The sequence below is a fragment of the Denticeps clupeoides genome, chromosome 16 (assembly GCF_900700375.1).
Source record: "Denticeps clupeoides chromosome 16, fDenClu1.1, whole genome shotgun sequence".
Classification (NCBI taxonomy): domain Eukaryota; kingdom Metazoa; phylum Chordata; class Actinopteri; order Clupeiformes; family Denticipitidae; genus Denticeps; species Denticeps clupeoides.
Window position 1 is genome coordinate 12,248,036 of NC_041722.1, and position 19,408 is coordinate 12,267,443.

At 43.4% G+C, this 19,408-nt stretch overlaps 1 long non-coding RNA gene across 1 annotated transcript in view; it reads right to left on the reverse strand.

Moving 5' to 3' along the window:
- Nucleotides 1–534: 534 nt before the first annotated feature.
- LOC114766258 (uncharacterized) overlaps nt 535–19,408 on the reverse strand; it is a 35,885-nt gene continuing 17,011 nt past the window's right edge. Inside the window, exons 2-3 of the long non-coding RNA XR_003742761.1 lie at nt 1,056–1,196; nt 535–758 (exon numbers count right to left, since the gene is read on the reverse strand). This is a non-coding gene — a long non-coding RNA (uncharacterized LOC114766258). The remainder of the gene's footprint in view (nt 759–1,055; nt 1,197–19,408) is intronic.

A 19,408-nucleotide genomic window follows, 5' to 3' on the forward strand; every position in this document is an offset into this window, starting at 1 on the left:
ACCCTGCTCATGACTGTTCCACTTCGATAGCACTGCAACAATCTCGCTATAGTTAGCCAGGGATACAAAATTTACACACAAACACTTCACTCCAGAACAAGCATAAATACATATGGCAAAAAAAGGATATGAGGAAAAATGTATATGAATGCATATGATAAAAAAAATCTTCTTCACTGTGAAACATTTTCATATAAGAGTAAAAAAGTAGAACTGCAAAAAACAAGGCCTGTATTTTTGAGCAGACCTAACTGGTTTTTAATAATACAAACATTATAAGAAACAAATGAATTGATTAAGAATGAATTCAGTGTAATCAAATGTTATAGAAGCTTCACTAGACAACAACAACAATAATGATTAATTTTTGTATAGCCCAAATTCATAAGCAGTATATTTCAGTATATGGGCTTAACAACCACTACAGATGACACCCCTCATACTAAGAGCCTCCCTGGACACAAGGAATAAATCCCTAGAAAACTCGCATGGAGGAAAAAAATTGAAGAAATCTTGGAAATAAGTAATTCAGTGATGGGCATCACTACAGTGTTACTGTTAACACTGGGTTAACAAGAGTCATGAGTATAGGAAGTCCAGTTTTTATAAGATTGTTCATGCCGATAATTATCAGAGTCATGAGTCCATTTATTGGGCGGTGGGACCTGGGGTTGTGGTGGGGCCAGCAGTCCATTTCCACACCTGTACCTCTCTGGTGGTCTCATCATTGGAGGTGGTCTGGACGCCTCATTCAGCGCCTTGAGAGAACAAACAGAAACTGCAGCAAACATTGGCATTGTACAACTGGCACAAAACAGAAATACAAGGTACATTAGAGCAACAGTGGCCCAGTACTCCAGCTAGGACAGCCCGACTAAGGTGAATTAAGCACTATCTATGCTTGACTATTAATGTGGACTTAATAATTGACTCTAATATAAAATATAAAATAAATACAAATAAAATAATTTATTTTAACAGAAGGCCAGAGTGAACAGATGTGTTTTCAGTTTAGCTTTAAACACTGAGACTGTGTCTGAATCCCGAACACTGACCGGCAAGTTGTGTGGAGCTCAATAAGAGGAAGATCTGATCCCAGCTGTGGCCTTCTGGATTTTGGGCACCAGTAGTGACCCTGCACCCTTCGAACGCAGGGGGTGTGACGAATCGTTGATAACTAAAAGTTCCTTCAGGTACTGCGGGGAGAGACCATTAAATGCTTTATAGGTCAAGAGAAGGATTTTGTAGTCAAACATTGCAACATCACACAAAAACAAGATTATTATTTTTTATTTCAGGAGTGGAGAGTATTTTCTCACTGCATGTCCAGCAAAAAAAGGGAGGTCAAGCCTAATTGGTGCAGAACTAGGGATAAATATTACGGTGTGTGCCTGGCCTTGAATCAAGTTTCACATAGATACAAAGGCTTCTGAAGTACTCTGTTACCCACAACTGCCATTTCACCTTCACTTTAAGAACCTTCATGAGGCCTTCATCTTACTTCCAAGAGTTCCTGTGAAGGGCAACTTTGACAGGAGGTTGAATACTCAGCCTGTGACTGAGTAGAAGTTTCAGGTTCTCCAGCCTTCTTCCAGAATGCAAGGGAGATCAAATACAAATAATATGGAAATAACACCTACATTCCCTTCCCCATCCCACTGTTTGTAATCCGAGAGATGAAGATTCTAATCTCTGGCTGTTTTCAGAAATGTTTTATACCACTGAATATAAATCCTGAAATTAAGAGCATAATTCAAAATTAGAAGGGAGAAAATATGTCATAAAATAGGTTACCACACAAAGTTCACCAGTAAACATGAAGCCAGAGTACAAAAAAAAAAAACTTTTGACAGCTGCAATGGTGAAGGCCAAGACCATGAAAGCTTACATGCTCTGATGCCAATTCAAATATTAGTAAAGCCAATAAAAAAAAAAAGTCATGGGCCAGTGGAACGGCAAAAACAGAGTTGTTCTGTTTGACAGACCCACAATCAGACAGCCTCACAGCAAGGTCCAACCAAATATACGGAAACAGCTTTGGGTCAGATTAACATTAGCCGGGTTAAAGCGTGGCACAGATGTAATCCATTTATGAAGAAGTAGCCACAGAAACCAGCAGGCGGTTCGGGTATCAGAAGGTCTCTTGTACTTTGAGGCCAGGTTAACACGCCCCGCCTCCTCCTGCGCTGCACATATATATTTTACTAACGATTGATTAATCAAAGGAAATGAATTATAGCCACACCGCAGATGAAAAGAGTCCGGGACCGGGCCCAGTCTTAAGAAATACAGCTGCAAGCGTTTATGAGCCCTGCCTAATTGACTCACTGGAGGGCCAGACTCAGCTGTGGCAGAGAGGTGCTTCAAAAGTCAATGTTCTTGGTAACTAGCGCCAAGGAGGAATATATGTTTTTAGATACCGAAAATAAATATTTCATTTAACTGTCAGTGGTGCGGCTGAGTGCTGGGCCCTTTCATGTTGGCAGTGGCAGTCTAGAGGCGGCCTGTCGAGGCGCCGAAGCTTGGCGAGCTGAAAGGACCGCCGCACCCCACCCTTTCCAAACGAGCAGGCAAGGAGGCGATGCTCTTTTTCATCAGAGTCACCAAAGAGCGTGCCCGGCGAGATCAGGGGACGCTTGACAACAATTAGTGCTATGAGCTTGAGAGGTGACAGGCGGCAGGATGCAGGCAGGCAGGGCTGGAGCCAGGCAGACTCACCCTGCCCGCTCAGAAACGGCGGCTCCCACTGATCTGGGCACATCACAGGATCCGGAGAAACCAAATCACAGACAGGCCGGCCTGAAACTTCAGCAGCTTAAGGAGCTCAGATGCAGATTGAAGTCAAGCGCAATTTGTGAAGTATCTCCTGACCCCAGAAGTTCGCCTTAGCTTTTAATTAAAACATAAAAACCCTGAAAGACGAGCGATCTTGATTCGCTGGCATGCGGCTGTGGCACATATTCCTTTTGCTCTGGAAAAAGACGGGAGTAAATAAAAAAAATTAATAAAATAAAAAAGTTGTGTGACCTAACTTTTCTGCCATCATTTCTAGAATAGAAGAAAGAGTCGAATTAAACTGGAGGCGCAACACTCAGAAATGTAATCCCATTAATCCTTTACAACACTGACACATACAACGGGGTTCCCAATGGGAACTAAATGGGTTCTAAAAATGTGTCTCTCCAGGAACAATGGAAATGTATGAGATTGAAAAGCCCGTGTTTTAATTATCTGCGTACATTTCTCCGACAGGCTTTTTCTCGTGTGGAACGACGACTTGACATGAGAACAGAGTGAGAGAGATCTCATTTCCTCCGATCCCAGACAGAAGCATAACTGTTCCGCAGACAAGCAGAATGGCGGTAAACACAAGAGTGTGTTTGTGTGTGGGAGAGTGGGGAAGAAGCGTTGTCCTCCATTGCATTAACAACCAGGGATTACAGCGCCAGTGTTTGTTTTAGTTATTTGGTAGTTTGGCTGGACCGGGTGTTGTAATAGTCGCCAGTATATTATTTCGCGTGTCTGCGAGCGCTCGGGTGGGCTAATATGTTCCTCAAACAGATTTGTATCTCACATCAATAATGCTTGAAATAATTTCAAAAGCTCCCATTTCAAAAGCTCCAAATAATTAGATGCGGCGCGCCCCCAAAAAAAACACTAAGCCCAGCCGGCATTTGCTATTTCGGCCGCCGAGCAGCTACTGTTAACCTGCTGGGGCTACTTGTGTATCGGACTATCAGAGGAGATGCTAAATTGGTCCCTTTGCTGACTGCGGCCGGGGTTATACGAGCCGCCGCAGCATTAATTGACCTCAGCAATCTCCGCCGGTGTATTTCATTATGTGAACGGCGTGGCCGGATGCTGTAAGTCACAAGCAACTGTGCGGCGCGGGAAAAGTGCACACTGCACCGATTCTAAATATCCCTCCTCGAGTCAAGCTGTAGGTGGAGGCGAGGGCTCGGGAAGCTAAAAACAAATCCGGGCAATAATTGAAATGTAGCATGAAATTACCCCAGTAAATATCCAGTAGTCATTACACGAACACAATTACCTTCTTTTCCAGCAGCAGAAACCTTTACCCAAAACGCGCACACACACACACACAACTGTAGGTGGAGGAAACCTTTGAGGCTCGCACAATTGCACATTTATCCTTAAAATTAAAAATGGTGATTGATCCACGGAATATTAAGGGTCAACAGTGTTTTTCATTAAGTTGAGGAGGAAAGCGGAGGAGGCTGAATAAAGAACAGGAACGAGGAGGAAGGGAAAAAAAAAAAGGCTCTATTCAATGTTGATCCCACATAGTGAATAACCCCGGAGAGAAATGTAAATACTAGACTGCAATAACACGACAACACACTAATCATATTTACAAACTATATTAAATCTGTCCACTGTGTTCCCCCTGCTAAGGATTGGCTCCCATGTAATTGTCATTGTAACCAGTGTTGGCTTATGGGAAAATTTAACTGCAGTGATATAAGGTGACTTGTGGGCTTATTATTACTTTATTATTACTCGGTATATGTTTATTAAAACAATTTGTCATGCAGAACAGGACTGTGGGAATGGAGACATTAAATCTTGCTGCACTCCGGCTGCTGAAATGAGTTACAATAAAATGAATGGCGGCCAGGCCCGGCCTGACGCTGCTGTAGTGCGGAACAACCCACTGCTTCGTTTCATTTGCCGATCATTTCCTGTCGGGCTCGGCCATTAAACATACATGTAGAGGATTATTGAAACGGCACCACAAGGGCAATCACAGCCCGGTAGCCTGAGCAGCTGCTCTCTCTGTATGGCTTGAGTGTTCTGTAGGCTTCTTTTGAACTTAATACACATACAAGTTACGGTGGTGATACTGGACAAAAATGCCATGATTTATAAATTACATTAACATGTAATTACACTTCTTTCATTTGTCAATTACATTTAAATCCAAAAACCAGGCAGCCAATCTGATGCATGTCTTCACTGGACCATATGTGCATGCTGAAATGTTGGTGGGCAGAGATGATAATGACATTACAACGCTTCCATCGGCGGACACGCCGGCTCCTGATTGGTGGAGCTGGTGGAAGTGCCTCCTTAGCCAATCGCCACCTCCGCACAGCCCAGAGGCCTGCTGATCGATGCCCACGGTGATTTACAAGTTCACAGGTGGCGTTTCCATCTGTAAAATTGCCCCATCTGTGTGAAATGTGTCCTTTAACTGCAAATTGATTCCGGGAAAGAAATACCGGCGACGACGTGTGTTTTTTTAAGCATTTACTTAAGCTCTTCGCTGATGGTGTTATTGCAGCTCGCACAGAGAGGGCTGTTTGCAGGTTAGATTGAAGACCCCCATTTTGAAAATCCCCCCTCCTCCCAGGAATTCCATGCTTTTGTTTATGTTCGGCAAAGACGGGAATCGGTCGTGGCGCTATATGAAGGGACCTGTTTGAAGAGATTTGTTTTTCTTCATCTCAAAATAGTTTAATCAGATGTTAGGTGAATCTGGGGGTATTGTGTTGCGCTTTTTGATGTCACCGGCCTCCAGTAAAGGCAACACAGCCTCGGCGTTCTCACACGGATCTCCCGATGACACGGGACACGTAAATAAACTGATGCTACCAGCTAATTCTCCAATAATTAAAGCCTAAGCGCGGGAATTCACTCAGCATAACATCCCGTCACTACAAGAACTCCCTGTGAATTCCAGGCTGTGAACGGCCTCCCTCCCCTTCACCCCATCCTCAAATACGCACTGAATATGTGCACGCCATGCATTTTAAAGGAGGCCGTGTATTATTGCTTTCCTCACAATATCTATTGTACCCAGCTGGCTATTGGCCATATTTAATAATATCACAGTTGACATGAAATGACAGAGCAATCCAATTTCATTTTTAATAAACTAAAGTTTGGGCCACTGCAAAGTTGGTTAAAATGAGTCTGGGAATACTTTATTGCAGGAATTAAATGAAATTTGGTTAAGAGCATTTTATCCTAAATGCTAAATATGCTTCTTCATCCAAAACCCAGAGCACATCAAGTTTTAAAAAATAAGAGAAGAAAGCAAAATGATGGGTATAACACAAGTTATACTTTATCTTAATGTATTAGCCATGATGCTGCCTGGTGAACTCATAAGCACAATTGCTGATGTGTGAATGGCTTTTAAATTAAATGGTGTCACATGAAAAATATGTGGGTTCTGTTATTTACATTAATCAGCATGTGTAAACAGGCAATTCCACAGTATATACTTTCATAATTTTAACTCAGAAACTAGTACAGAGTGTGTTGAGATAAAAATGGTGCAATTTTGAGCCTGACAACTTTCATTATGAGAGGTCTGGAGTGAAGCTTTCAGGCCGCAGGATTTTCTCAATCATAAGTACAATCATATGTTCCCAACCTCTGTGTTTAGGCTTCGGATGATATCACAGTGAAAGTGTGATTATGATCAGAAGGTAATTAAATTTGAGTGAGGTCACTTTCAGGCCCCCCCCCACCACCAACACACACACACACACAACTCACCCTTTCCAAAGTGCTGTCCCTCCTCCCCATTCAAAGCTTCTTACAGCCACATTAATACAACTAATTACCATGTCAATCATAAGTAATGCTTATTAATTACCTTTCAGAAAAAAAGGCTCGTTTCAAACAGCAAGTAGTCCCCTTAAAAGCCCAGTGAAAGACTGACTGCAGGGTATGGCACTGTGAGTGAGCGAGACAGAGAGAGAGAGACATGTTTCAGGCCCACTTATGGCATTAGTCAATCTGCTGTCCAGATGTCTTACACAGGTGACAGCTGCAATAGCCTAACAAGCAAATTAATCATGGGGCTTTTGTGGCGCTTCTTTCTCGGGAAACTCATTTCGCTTCATAAAAGGCTTCATCTCCTGTGAAAAATGACAAATTGCAGCCGTGGCACGCAATGGAGGGAGGTGCCGAGCGGTCTGTGCCCCATTGGCGTGCCGTGCCTGAGAGGCGGCTCGGCGCGGGATGGAGCGGCGTCCAGGCCTGGAGCCTCTGTGATCTCGGCCGCTCCTGCCACGGCGGGGTAAACTTCTGACGCCCCACACAGGTGGCGTGCCCAGATTAAAAACCCTCTCGGCCTGTGAAGCCGGAGGCAGGGCCGAGCTTTGAAGGCGTCGCCCATCGCAGGCTGCTGTGTGTTAATCAGGCCATTGTGTTTAAAGGTGGACAGGCCAGGCACGTAATGAAAGGGAGACGCAACCGGCACTGTGTTTTTGGGGAGAGCACTGGGATGAAAGGACTTGGAGGGGCATCTCACTTTCCATCCCCTTTCGCATCAGACACAAGAGCTCACTTTGACGGCCTGAGGGGAGGGTTATTTATTTAATTAACATTTTTTTCTGTCCATCGGGTCTCGTTGAGTGAAGATAGACCAATTTCCCGCATAGGCTGCACTGAGTTCTGGGCAAACGAAGGCTAAACCTTTTATTATATGATTTCAGAACTGAAATAAAAAGCAATCTAAACTTTCAGATTCACAACTCACAGAATGCAGGGGGAAGAAAAAAGGGAACAAAATAGCTTTACATTTCAAAAAGAAATTATGGGCAATTGAAAAAACAACAATGGCAACACATAAAACGTGCCGAATGTGAGAAAAGTTAATAACACAAAATATAGGAGATAAGTCCTTGAAAGTCGTCCAACACAAAATTGCAATTATCATTGTTACAAGCCAAGAAGAAAAGGTTGTGAGGCAGAGTCTATTCTTAAAGGGGATTATGGTGCTTCAGCGGAGAGCGAACGTTCACTGTTTGTTTCTCCTCATATGCAGAAAGAGACTCGGAGGTGACAGATGTCAGAATCAGCACGTTACTTAAGTGTAATTATTGCATTCGCTCCGCTTCGCCATATCTGTGCATTGTACTCTCATGTCATTCAGTCCTTTTAGCAGAACGCTGCATTGTCAGCCGTCAAACAAAGACAGCATTCACATTGTGCAGCGTTTTCTTCTAGAAAAGTTTTTTATTTACTTGATGACGACGTGGCGATGGTTGTCGTTGCGTCTTGGCTTGTGTTCGGTTGGAAGAAGTTTTCTTTTTTCAGATGATTCAATAACAAATGATGCCTGACTCGCCCTATGCCCACTTATCGGGCCGTATGATAAATTGAGAGGCGTCACCATGGCCTGCAGTCTCTGTAAACACTTCCATCACTGCTATAGATTTTGTTTAATTTTCTATGTAATTAACGTCACAGGGTGCACTGACTCCACACTGATTTCCACCAGTGAGCACGACTCACACTTGAGCGATGACTTCATTTATAGATCCAGAGGGTCGTCATGGCAGCACAGATGTTCGGATGAGGATGAGGATGCAGAGCTTCGTCATCACAGAAGATACCAACCTTTGACTCCTCGGCGCCACCCCTTTGGCTGCTATTATGGCGGGCGGTGCGATTCGTCTCCCAGTGGCAGGCTTGCTTTTACAAGCTTTAATGAGTTACAGTGCGGCTGTGGATGGCTTCTTACTGCGGGAGGCACTTAGTGACCGACCTGGGCCCATGCATCATGGAGCCGTGCAGCCGGGGACCGAGCCAGTGACGTATGGTAGCATAGTGGGAGATCCCAGGGAAACCTTCAGATTTCGAACTGAAGACAATGGGGCAGAAGGACAGAGTGGGATGAGGCGATCACGTTAAGAGAAGATCAATCGGTCCAGTTGTCCGCACAAATATGTGGCAAATACATTTGTATGTACAGATCAGACCAGAATGTGTGGCTTATGGTTCCTCTAGGTACAACATGCATGCATGTTAGGTCAAGTACTGAAGCCAAATTTTAAATGATCCCTGGTGTGGATGTGGTTGTGTATTTTTGTTCCCTGTTTGTAGTTTAGGGGGGCTTAATGAATGAATGCCAAAAAACTTTTGTCTGATTCTGTGGCTGATGCCCTTCTGAAATACAAAGGCTAGAAACCTACAGCTTGGATTGACTGTCCAGTGGCAGAGGCTCATGGGTAATAGGCAAGGGGACGAAGAGCCGTACATTACAGAGGGGATGCACAGAGCACAAATTCCGTAGGCCAGCATTGCTCAGGATCTCGTCAGTGTTCAGATGGACACCCTACTATTCCCCCTGGGAGCAGAAAAGCTAATTAGTTTTTAAAGCATTTATTTATCATAGATAAACTGTCAAACAATCTCACTGGTCTGTCCCTAATGACAAAAAAGGAAACTTCTCATTAGTTTGTTCAATTAAGCCTTCCTCTTATACCAACACAGCTCCTCACAAAAAAAGACACACAACACACAAGACAGCTCCTCTCCTGCCGCCTTTAAAGTTGCATCAGTGCAGCACAAGGATTTAAGTTTATGCCTACAGGAGGGTAACTACAAATTTAAATAATTATAACCCAAGGGAAGCACTAAACATTGGACCCATACAATAGTTGGACACAGCTTTGGCTACTGAGAGCAATATGTTTTCCCCATACTTCTTGCTGTAAAAAAAAACTGAATTTAAAAAATACCCAGAGTGTTTTGGTTTTTCCAGATCTCGTGTGAATATATATGCCAATGACAATATATTCATATATTGCGCTGAATTAAACTGAATTAAAACCGAATTTCATGGCATGTGTGCGAAGAGAAAAAAGACAGATCTGTGTTTTTTTAATCCATACTAATCATGAACAAGGAACAGCAACACTTCTCCATTTCACGTGTTATAAAGCATAATTGAACTGAGGGAAGAAGCACAACAAAAAGAAATATATTCTGTAATTTATATATATTTATATATATTTTATTGAACCTGTATGTAATTTTTGTTAAGGAAGATACAAAGCAGACACATATTAAAAAAAAACACACCAGCTAATAACAAAAGCAGCTAATCTCAATAAGTTAACACTAAACATGCTAACAAGCTAATGTTTCTCCATATCTAAGTACTTAACAAATAGGAGGGGAGATCCAAAAGGAGGTTTCTAAATAAAAACAGGTGCTTCCTGATGCAATTAAAATAGTAAAAAACGTATGCTACAGTATTTGATACTGTTCCTATTGTTTGTTATGCTCTATGAAATCTTTTTTTTTTTTTGGTTGTGGTTGTTGGTCTGTGCTGCCGTTTCTAATTCCATGTGAACCTTTACATTTGGCAAGGTCCCTCACAGTGTGATTAACATTCAATGGTGTTTCCGGCCTGTGATATATGGCTTAAGGTTTCTGCTTATCATCCAATATTGGTATTGTGGGATGATACATAACCAAAGTGTCAAAGTGTTCTTTCTGTTGCCACCACTCATCATTCATTAAAATCATTAAAAGCGGTTGGGGCCAGAGCCTGTTGGGTGTGGTCAGGCTTAGTTTTGAGTGACACTGTGAAAGTTGTTGAGCAGAAGCTCTGCTTCATGGTCAGTGTCCTTGTGGCAACTCTGCGGCCCATGACTCATTGATTAAGCTGCATTGCAGAGCAGACCGACGACAGGGTGCCACTCCTGAGATCTCGTGTCTGTCCAATGTGCGACGAAGCTCCTCGCGACCTTATTCATCACCGCTGGACGAGGGGCAAACTTCTCCCGGGCGCCTCTGATGAATGCACCGGGCTTTGAAAATGGCTCCACTTTTCCGTGGGCCTGAGCGCTCACGCCCCCAAGACAATATCGCCCAAGCGCCAGCGAGGCAATATTTGGCTCATTCCATCACTCAATTTTACTCCCTGCACATCCATATTTCATTCAGCCTCTGCCTTAATGAAAGCTATGGCAACTCCACCACTGTGCGTCCAAACACACATACCCACACAGAACGCACAAATGCACGCAGAGCAGAAATTAATAAATAAACACGCTGGCCTTCATACAAAATAATATTTACGGGACGGATGGCCAGAAGTTTGGAACTCGGGTGCATTAGAGGGGAAAGAAAGTGAGAGGGACAGAAAGATAGTGAGTGAAAGAGATAGTCCAAAGCAGACGGGAAAAAAAAAGTGAGCACCAAAGATATTGTGAACAAGAGGGAAGAGATAGAGGGAGGGGGAGGAGGTGGATGGGGTTGAGGGAGAGGATGAGGGGGAGTAGAGGGACCAGAGGCCCTCAGAAGCCCAGTGACTGAAGGGCCCGGGCGTGCGGTTAGAAGCCGGCTATCTCCTATCCCCAGTCTCCCCTCCAATCCCCAACCCCGGCCCGCAAAAACAAGCAGGGCCTGTTTATTCCAGTGCCCTTCAGCTGACATTAGCACTGGTCTCATGTGCAATCCCGTTATCTTCCGCTGGCCTGAATACGCCATGTTCTTTTTTTCCTTTTTTTTAACGGCCACATTAACTGTGTCTTTCCCCAGGAAACAAACACGACATCTTCACTAAAAGGCAGCTGGGCAGGGGGACGCCTGGTCGGGGGGCGGTCCCTGTAAACATGCACCGACGCGTTTCCGTGGGCCAGACCCCCAGACACTCGGCTGCTCTAGCGGCAGGAAGAGGCGCGTTCCGATTCCCATCAGACACCGCAGGATGTTGCTCAGGTTATTGAAAATCTGTGTACCTCAATTTTCCCATTTGTCTTACTAAAAGGGCTCATAGGCTTGACTTAAAGAATAATCCCTTATTGCTGGAGCTCTCCAATATTAAATTGCAACCTTCAGTGACCCCACGAGTAATGTATTGCAACAAAGTTTTCTGCATCTTCCTTTGTTTACCCATTCATGACCTCCAGAAGGCAAGGACAGGAACTAGCATTAACATGCCGCAGAAGACAGGCAGGTTCAGCAAGTACTTCAGCTCCACAGTGAATTTGAAACTTTTATTCTCTGTACCTGCCATCATGCTAATGATTTTGATCATCTAATGATATTGAGTTCACTATATAAATAGAATTCATTATAATAGATGAATAAAAATCTAGGCTTATTGTTATTACTTCTAACCTGCCAGTACTTACAGTATCCTGTCATCTCTGAAAGTACTCATATAACAAACTGCATGAGTTTTTGTGCAATATATTATAATATCATTATGATATGAAAGTAATAATATCAAAGCAACCATTCTATCTTGATTGGCTGAGGGAAATCCTGGGAGTGAAATGTTTTCTGATGATATAATTTATATCTTTCAATATCAGCAGTAACAGCGTGACTAATGCTGTTTCATCTAGATTCATTTTCTTCATGTAACATATTGGGAATTGTGTAACATTTTGGAAGTCCCTCTGACACTTTATTGCTGAAATGCATGTTTTAAAAAAAGTATATAAGCTATGCATAATACATGCTATGTATAAGAATATACAGAATACTGTAAAATGCAAAGACAGAAATATTCCTAATCACCACATATACAGCATTTAACAAAAATGAATTTTCAAGCGTGCAAATGTTTCCTCATTTGTATATATTTTATTCAGTGGAGTAAACCATACGTACCTTAAATATATTTCTGTAGATTTCTCTACAGGACTCGGGCAATTCAGTCTTTATCCAACAAGCACAGTGAAATCTACACGGATTAAGACAATAATAAATTCTTGAACACCTCAATCTATTCCAGGTTCTCGTTTCATCATCTTTCCACAGAAATTGCTGAACGTGACCTTTGACCCTCTGCCCAGCAAATTGTCTACAATATATTGGATGGTGCATAATAAAGTATAAAATGAGTGGTTGCGGACAATGAAGCTTCGTATTTATTAAAATAAATAAAAGAAATGTCAGCGAATTGTGTTCTTGCTGCAGCAGCAGTGGATGCGAGGTGAGAGTGCGTGTGCAGTATTAAAATCATAATGCAATCTACAAACGTGGAAGGGCTGGGGCTTGTGGCACGGTTGAGCATGTCCTATACAATCCGTACCGATCCAGCACAGCTCAGACTATAAATACAGCGTCCAGACCATGCTGTTTATCTGATTAACACAGACAGTCCCTGGATTAATGAACGCTGTAAATTACACCATCATTAGTCAATAGATTTTTTTCTGAATAATTATGCTCTCTGAGTGGGATGAGAAGGGCAGATGCTGTAAATTTTGAGATTTCTGCTCTCACAGGGAAATAAGCAATCAAAAGCCTGAAAACATGTTTTTTAACACCAACTTTTTTCTTTCCACATAAATGCATTTTGCATAATGGGAAAATGGAAGAGGAGCCAAATCATACCTGAAAAAGTCGAAAGTGGAGGGAAATGTTTCGAGCTCTTTGTAAAGAGAGTAGTCGCCATTACGGGGCATAATCATTCTTCTTTTTTGCCACAATGGGCTTCATGGTCTCTCGGTGTTGTGGTACATATACAGCCGAGTCCTTAGTGACTGAATTGAACACGTTATCTAGCCATTTTTGCCGCGGAACATCTGCAGGTCAAACTTGCTCCCCCATATTGTCTGCAACAAACGTATCAAAGAGAACCTTCTGAATAAATGGCCTAAATGTGAACACAAACTATCCAGATTACCCTATTATCTTATTAAGCCCACTCAGGGCGGTATGATAGCTGTGCAGATAGGGAACAGACGAGGCCCATCAGAGGGCATTAAATGGGGCCGGCTCCTCCCCTGCCAGTATCCCGAGCTGGGAGAATGAGCAGACCCCGCTGGGGTCTCTCTTAGCAGCCGGCTCTCCGCTGGGTTCAGACGAGGCCGAGCTGTCGAGGCACCAGCTCTCTTACTGAATCAAACAAATAAACTGCTACCAAAGGCATATTTTATTGTGTATACACACCCGAATTAAATATCAACAGAGAGCGAACAAACGAATCTCTCAAAATTAAAAAAAAATATTTAGATCTGAGTTATTAAAGGTAAACAGTGCAAAAGTTTGACATTTAAACAGGATTCCCCCCCCCTCTCGTTCCATCTCCGCCTTCTTTCAAAAGTCCCAAAATTGTTGAGCATTCAAAGGCAACTGGATTTGCTGGCCTGACACCAGCATGCATAACTTCAGAGACAGACAGGGTGAGGATGCTCAGGACACTCATGATTACTACCAATCCCCACATCCAAATCCCTCCGTCAGGGAACGTCTGCAGGTGATGGAGAGACAGAAGGAGGGGTGGGAGAGATAGTCTTATTATGCATGAATACATAGCATATGGCATCAGGCAGGTGGGCAAATTGTTTCTAAAAGCAAAGTGAGGAAAATGTCGGCGGCAGACGCGTGATGACACAGCGTTTAATGAATTTGAACTCTGAAGGCGAGGCAGAAAAGTACAAAAGAAAGTGAATGGACTGGTGAGAGAAAAGAAAATCCCATTCCATCCAACCCCCACAAAAGCTGTGTTTCTGAAGGAAGCCGACTCACCATTAGATATTCCCACTGCACATAAAGAATTTCTTTTCCATCCTTAATCAGCACACAATGCATTCTTTTTTCTGCAGATAACAAGAAAATAATTTGTTCAAATTATTTAAAGTTTTTGTTAATTGCTTTTGGTGCCTAGAGCTGTTCACTGCTACGGCAGAGCCTTAGCTGCATTTGCTCCAGCCTAATTCTTGCACTTATCTGCCGAGTCTAAAGTAATGGTTTATGAAGCATTCAGGTCTTTATCTGTGTGTACACCTCCAATGTGATCACATGGATAAATGATATTTCCACTAACACTCATCCCTTAAATTAAAAAAAGCAGAGGGCGTGCATTTCTGTGAACAATCTAATATCCCGGATCCCAATGGGGCATTTACCAGGGTTTTATAACTCTAATTATCTTACACAATTACAGTATATCAACTTTTAGTAGCCCATTGTACTCCCGCAATACATCATGTGGACAGGTGCCTCCACCATGCAGTATTTGTCTTGCATTAGATGGTAAAGAAAGAAAAGTTCACAAAGATGCAATATCCTACCCCTGGGTGATTATGAAAATGACATTATTGAGTTTTTAATAGAGTGGCACACAGAGCATCGGAGCATATCCTGGATTTGTAATTCAACTGCGCTACGTCAGGCTGAGCATCAGACAGAACCGGCCCGAGTCTGTAATATGTAACAACATGACTGCGTCCGTCCTCTGCAGCCTAATAGAAACACAGGACAAGGTTGTGGGAAGCATGACCATCCTCTCGGAGAAAAGAGAAAATACTGGCGTGGGAGTGGTCATTTATGGACAATTTGGTTTAAATTGGGATACACCAATAAAGTGTACTTTTGTTTGACTCCGCAGGAAATTACTGATCTCAGTTCGGCCGTGCCGACCAAAAAACTAAAACAATGTGGGTTACCGAGGAGCTGAAAATGTGGGTGGCTGGTGGAAACTGACGTTGGAAATTTTCCTCTATTTTTAAGAGGCTGGAAATATGATTAAGGAAAATACCACGCAAGGCCTGAAACCTATCGGTTTTTCGGACACAGCCTGGGAATTGACTGAAGAGGAGATTTCTGCCGGGAAACTGGCTAACCTCAGACGAAGCCTCCCAAGATGGTAGAAGCTTGCCACACTGGTGCTGCCAGGCCCTGAACCCCAGACAGGCTCCTTAATGTCCTGCGAAGAATGTGCAAATTGCACAAATGAGTTGTGAGTGCAGGCAGAAAACACTTCTGGTACTTAGAACCAGCGATGGAACAAATTTGGTCAAATTGGTAAAGTGCCCAAAGGGAGGAAGGAGATGTTCCACAGAAAACCAATTCCAAGCTTGGGTGAGCTCGGGATTGTTTGGAAACTCTCCAATCTTCAGGCCCACATTGAATTCTGTGTTGGGCGGAGACTGTTAAATAAGATTAGAATAAGGACCAAGGGAGCACAGCAGGTAACACTGAGGGGAATTTCTGTAATGCGTCGCTAAAGTCATTGTTGGAGAGCGAACTCGTCATTCTAACGTCACAGAAACGTTAGTGCGTGTAAACCCAGTCGCGGAATGCTCTCAAGCTGATGGCCACGGGTGATGCAGATTTCCGAGCGCTTTGTGAATTCTGTTTGGAAAGCATCCTGTTTCCTCCTTTGATTTATTCCTGGTAGCACCAATTAAGCACAGCCCATTCCTGCAGGAGATTGTGGAGGCCCTGATGGATCTGTCATGGGATTGCATGATCAAAGCACAGGGAGAGGGAGAGAGCAAAAGAAGACGGTGAAAAAAAATCTTGTGCAATTTCACATGTATTCCAACTCATTGCAACTAAGAGCCTTGTACTACATCATGTAGCCATGCTGAAAAAACAGCGCTGTTTAAACCCCACAGAATCATAATGGGGACATTGGACTGAAAATGCTCCCAAACATTATCATTTTTCTCCATGTATGCTCTCACAAGATAATGGGACTGCAGGAGACCTCCGAGCATCCAAACGACCAGCAACCAGCACCACAGCCCCCCAACCACATCCCACTCCCCCAGTCCATCTCATCAGAGCCACTGAGAGCAGATTCTGATTTATAAAATCATTAAATTCCTGGCTTGTGTCATGTGCCCGCGGCTTTTAAAAGATGCATTTTTAAGCACTGATAAGCCCAAAAAAACCTTTGCTCTTTGCGGCGAAATTGAGAGCATGTAAATTATTTGGCTGTATATCATGGTTATTTCATGAGCTTAAAATATATATACAGTAAATATACGGCCAAAAGAGGGGATGGGCGAGCCTTGCCTAAAACCACGGCCCCATACGACATCAAAGTGAAAAATAAAAATATCAGTCTGTGTTGGTTTGAAATCTAAAAAATATCTTTACTTAAAAAACTGTTATATTAACCCAATAATCATCTGCCTCAGCAGCACATCATGCGGAATCATGACCTGCTCGGCTTGCTCAGTGTCTGTCAAGCATTTGACACTCATTCGTAAAAAGCGAGAGCAGGTCAGACAGAGGCAGATGGTACCGTGGGGGGTGAATCAGGGCCGCTGAGTACCGAATTCTGCTGACAGCGCATTAGGAACCCCACGGAATGAACTGTCACCATCACATGGGGAGAGTAAAGTTTTATCAAACACGGCCACCGTCCTGTCAGACGTTCTTAAAGCAAATGGGTCCTAAGTGCACCGCAGCTCTGAAGCTGTTAAGATGACAGGCTAAGAGGATATCTCTGGTCTCTTCCAGGTGGGCGTGGTGGGGTCTCACGTGAGATCCGGCTGCACATCAAAAAGAAACAACAAGCGCATCCACCTTATCTAAAAGCCTTCCACAGCCACCATCCGTATCATTAGGAACGACACCAAAGTTTTAATGATGTCTTCACAAACCCTAAGCAAACCGGGCTTTCTTTTCATCCAGGACATTTCCTGACTCACAGCATAGGATCTGATCGATGCTGTTTTATTCATCAGTGCAGTGGACTCACCTGCTACAGTTGTCAGACGCAGGGTGAAAAAAGGAAAGTGGAGGGGAAAAGAAGCCCAGAAGGGTGGGTGGCACAGTCATCTCCTCTCTAGACTAAGTGGAGGCCACGTCAGACATCATAATCTTTTTCTCGCCTTTCCATTCCATATTGTCCCAGTGAATGTGACACAGACAGGAATATTGTTCGTAATGACATAACACCCACATGCAAAACATCAGGACTGCACTTTAACAATCCACGCAGGTGTGATGTCTGCACATCTGTATTGATCTTTTGTTTGCGTGTAAATGTAGTCCATTTTTGCAGTGCTGCTTCACGTCTTGGCTATAGCAAGTTAACTCACTACACTCTGCATGCACTTGGGCAAGAATTATCCGGACAAGAAAGGTGGGTTTGTAGGGGTTAAACATGAACACCTGACTTGCGATGCAAAGCCATTATCCCACACGCAAACCCTTCCATCTTTTATGACATTGTTTTAGGCCCCAAACTGGTAAAAGGGACATGTTTACCTCACCCCAGTCCTGCTTTCTCTAAGTAGCTCCTTAGTGTTTGGTACTCCACTCTTCCATTTAGCCTGGTGTGTATGTGCTCTTACCCACTGTTTAGCCAGGCCCAGAGGTGCTTTCTAGCTACAGGAGGCTGATTTCCCCATCTGCTTCAGACCCGCTCTCAGTGTGTCTCCCGTGTGCCGCCGTACCTTATCCTTGATGCAAAAGAGCATTCGTGTAAGTGCCTGCTGGAGATGCGGAACAAAGAAATACTCTAGCATAGAGTGAACTTTGTTGTTCCCGACCAATTTGTTTGGTGGGGGGTAGTGGGCAAATGGACTGTTTTCCAAATGGAACGTTTTAAACCCTGAAAAATTTACTAGTTGTATGTGTAACGCTTGTACGTTGAATATGGGATCATCATTAAAGCATTAAGAATGCATATGGTTTCAGAGACCATTTAGAATCCCATTTAGTACATTTTCTGTTTTAGTTAAGGAGACCCAAAAAAGCACACACACGCTCTTATAAATAGGTCCAAAAGTCCTTGCCAACTGCATATTCCAAAAACCACATCATTGACTTTTATAGTTTTTATTTATTTACTTACTTTGAAAGAAAAGGGCAAAAGGCAACAGTAGTCATTTCATTTTTGTTCAGTCGTTCAGCACTTTCTAATTTAAAGAGCACATATTAAAGTCAACGGTTTACATTGTGAAACTCACATACATCATAATATATACAGGTATGGTTTTCCTTAGTCCCCCTTTAATCCCTCATTATTGCATGTCTTTGGCTGGGAGGTAATATGACATTCTGGGGGGATATTTGTATTTTCCATTAGCAGATGTGTGTGTTCATGTTGTAATAGCTGCACAGCGGCAAAACTTCAGCAGCCAACTACACGTCACTGTAAGTCATTTTAAGGTCAGCAGAGACGTATTGAGGGGAACGTCTCTTAAATAATGAATACTGCATACAATCAGTTTTAAGAGGAAACGGAGTGCATTTGGCTTCAGAAAGACATGTTTGAGCAGACAAAGTTCTCACATTAACCGCGCTGCGAAGGAGAGGAGCGGAGAGGGCTTCATCAGCGCGGACGCCGCTCCCTCAGCTGCTGAAAGGCGCTCACGCCGCGGCCTTCATCAACGCCGCCTCTCAGCGCTCGGAACTAGGTCCAACCGTCCATCTGAACTATCGCGAATGAGTGGCCATTAGCAGCAATCCAGCGGGACGGATGGCTGCTTGACAGGTTCCATCTCGGTGAAAGATGTCATTATATGCTGCAAAATGCTATACTGGCACTTTGGTGCTAGATCACCTTAGCATCGACTGTTAAAGCCCGTTCCATCGCCTGGCTTGGCATAATTCTTTGGCCATTGTTGCCAGGCATGCAGTCAACGCGTGTCCTCTTCTATAAAATAGTCCCAATTAAACATCAGTAAAGCAATGTTTTAAGTGTCATAATCAAAGTCGGCTACATGGGTCACATGACTAAACCGGAACAAGTCTGTGCTCCCATCTATTTAAATGGGGAAGAACTGAGATGGTTATGCGCATTTGTACATCGCCGAAGCCCTGCCGCATCCCAAGCCCCGAGAAGTTTTGAAAGATATTTCTTGGTTTCATCATCTCTACAGTTCAGATAGCAATTACGGCAGGCCAGGTCTAATCGTAGCATCGGGTAGTT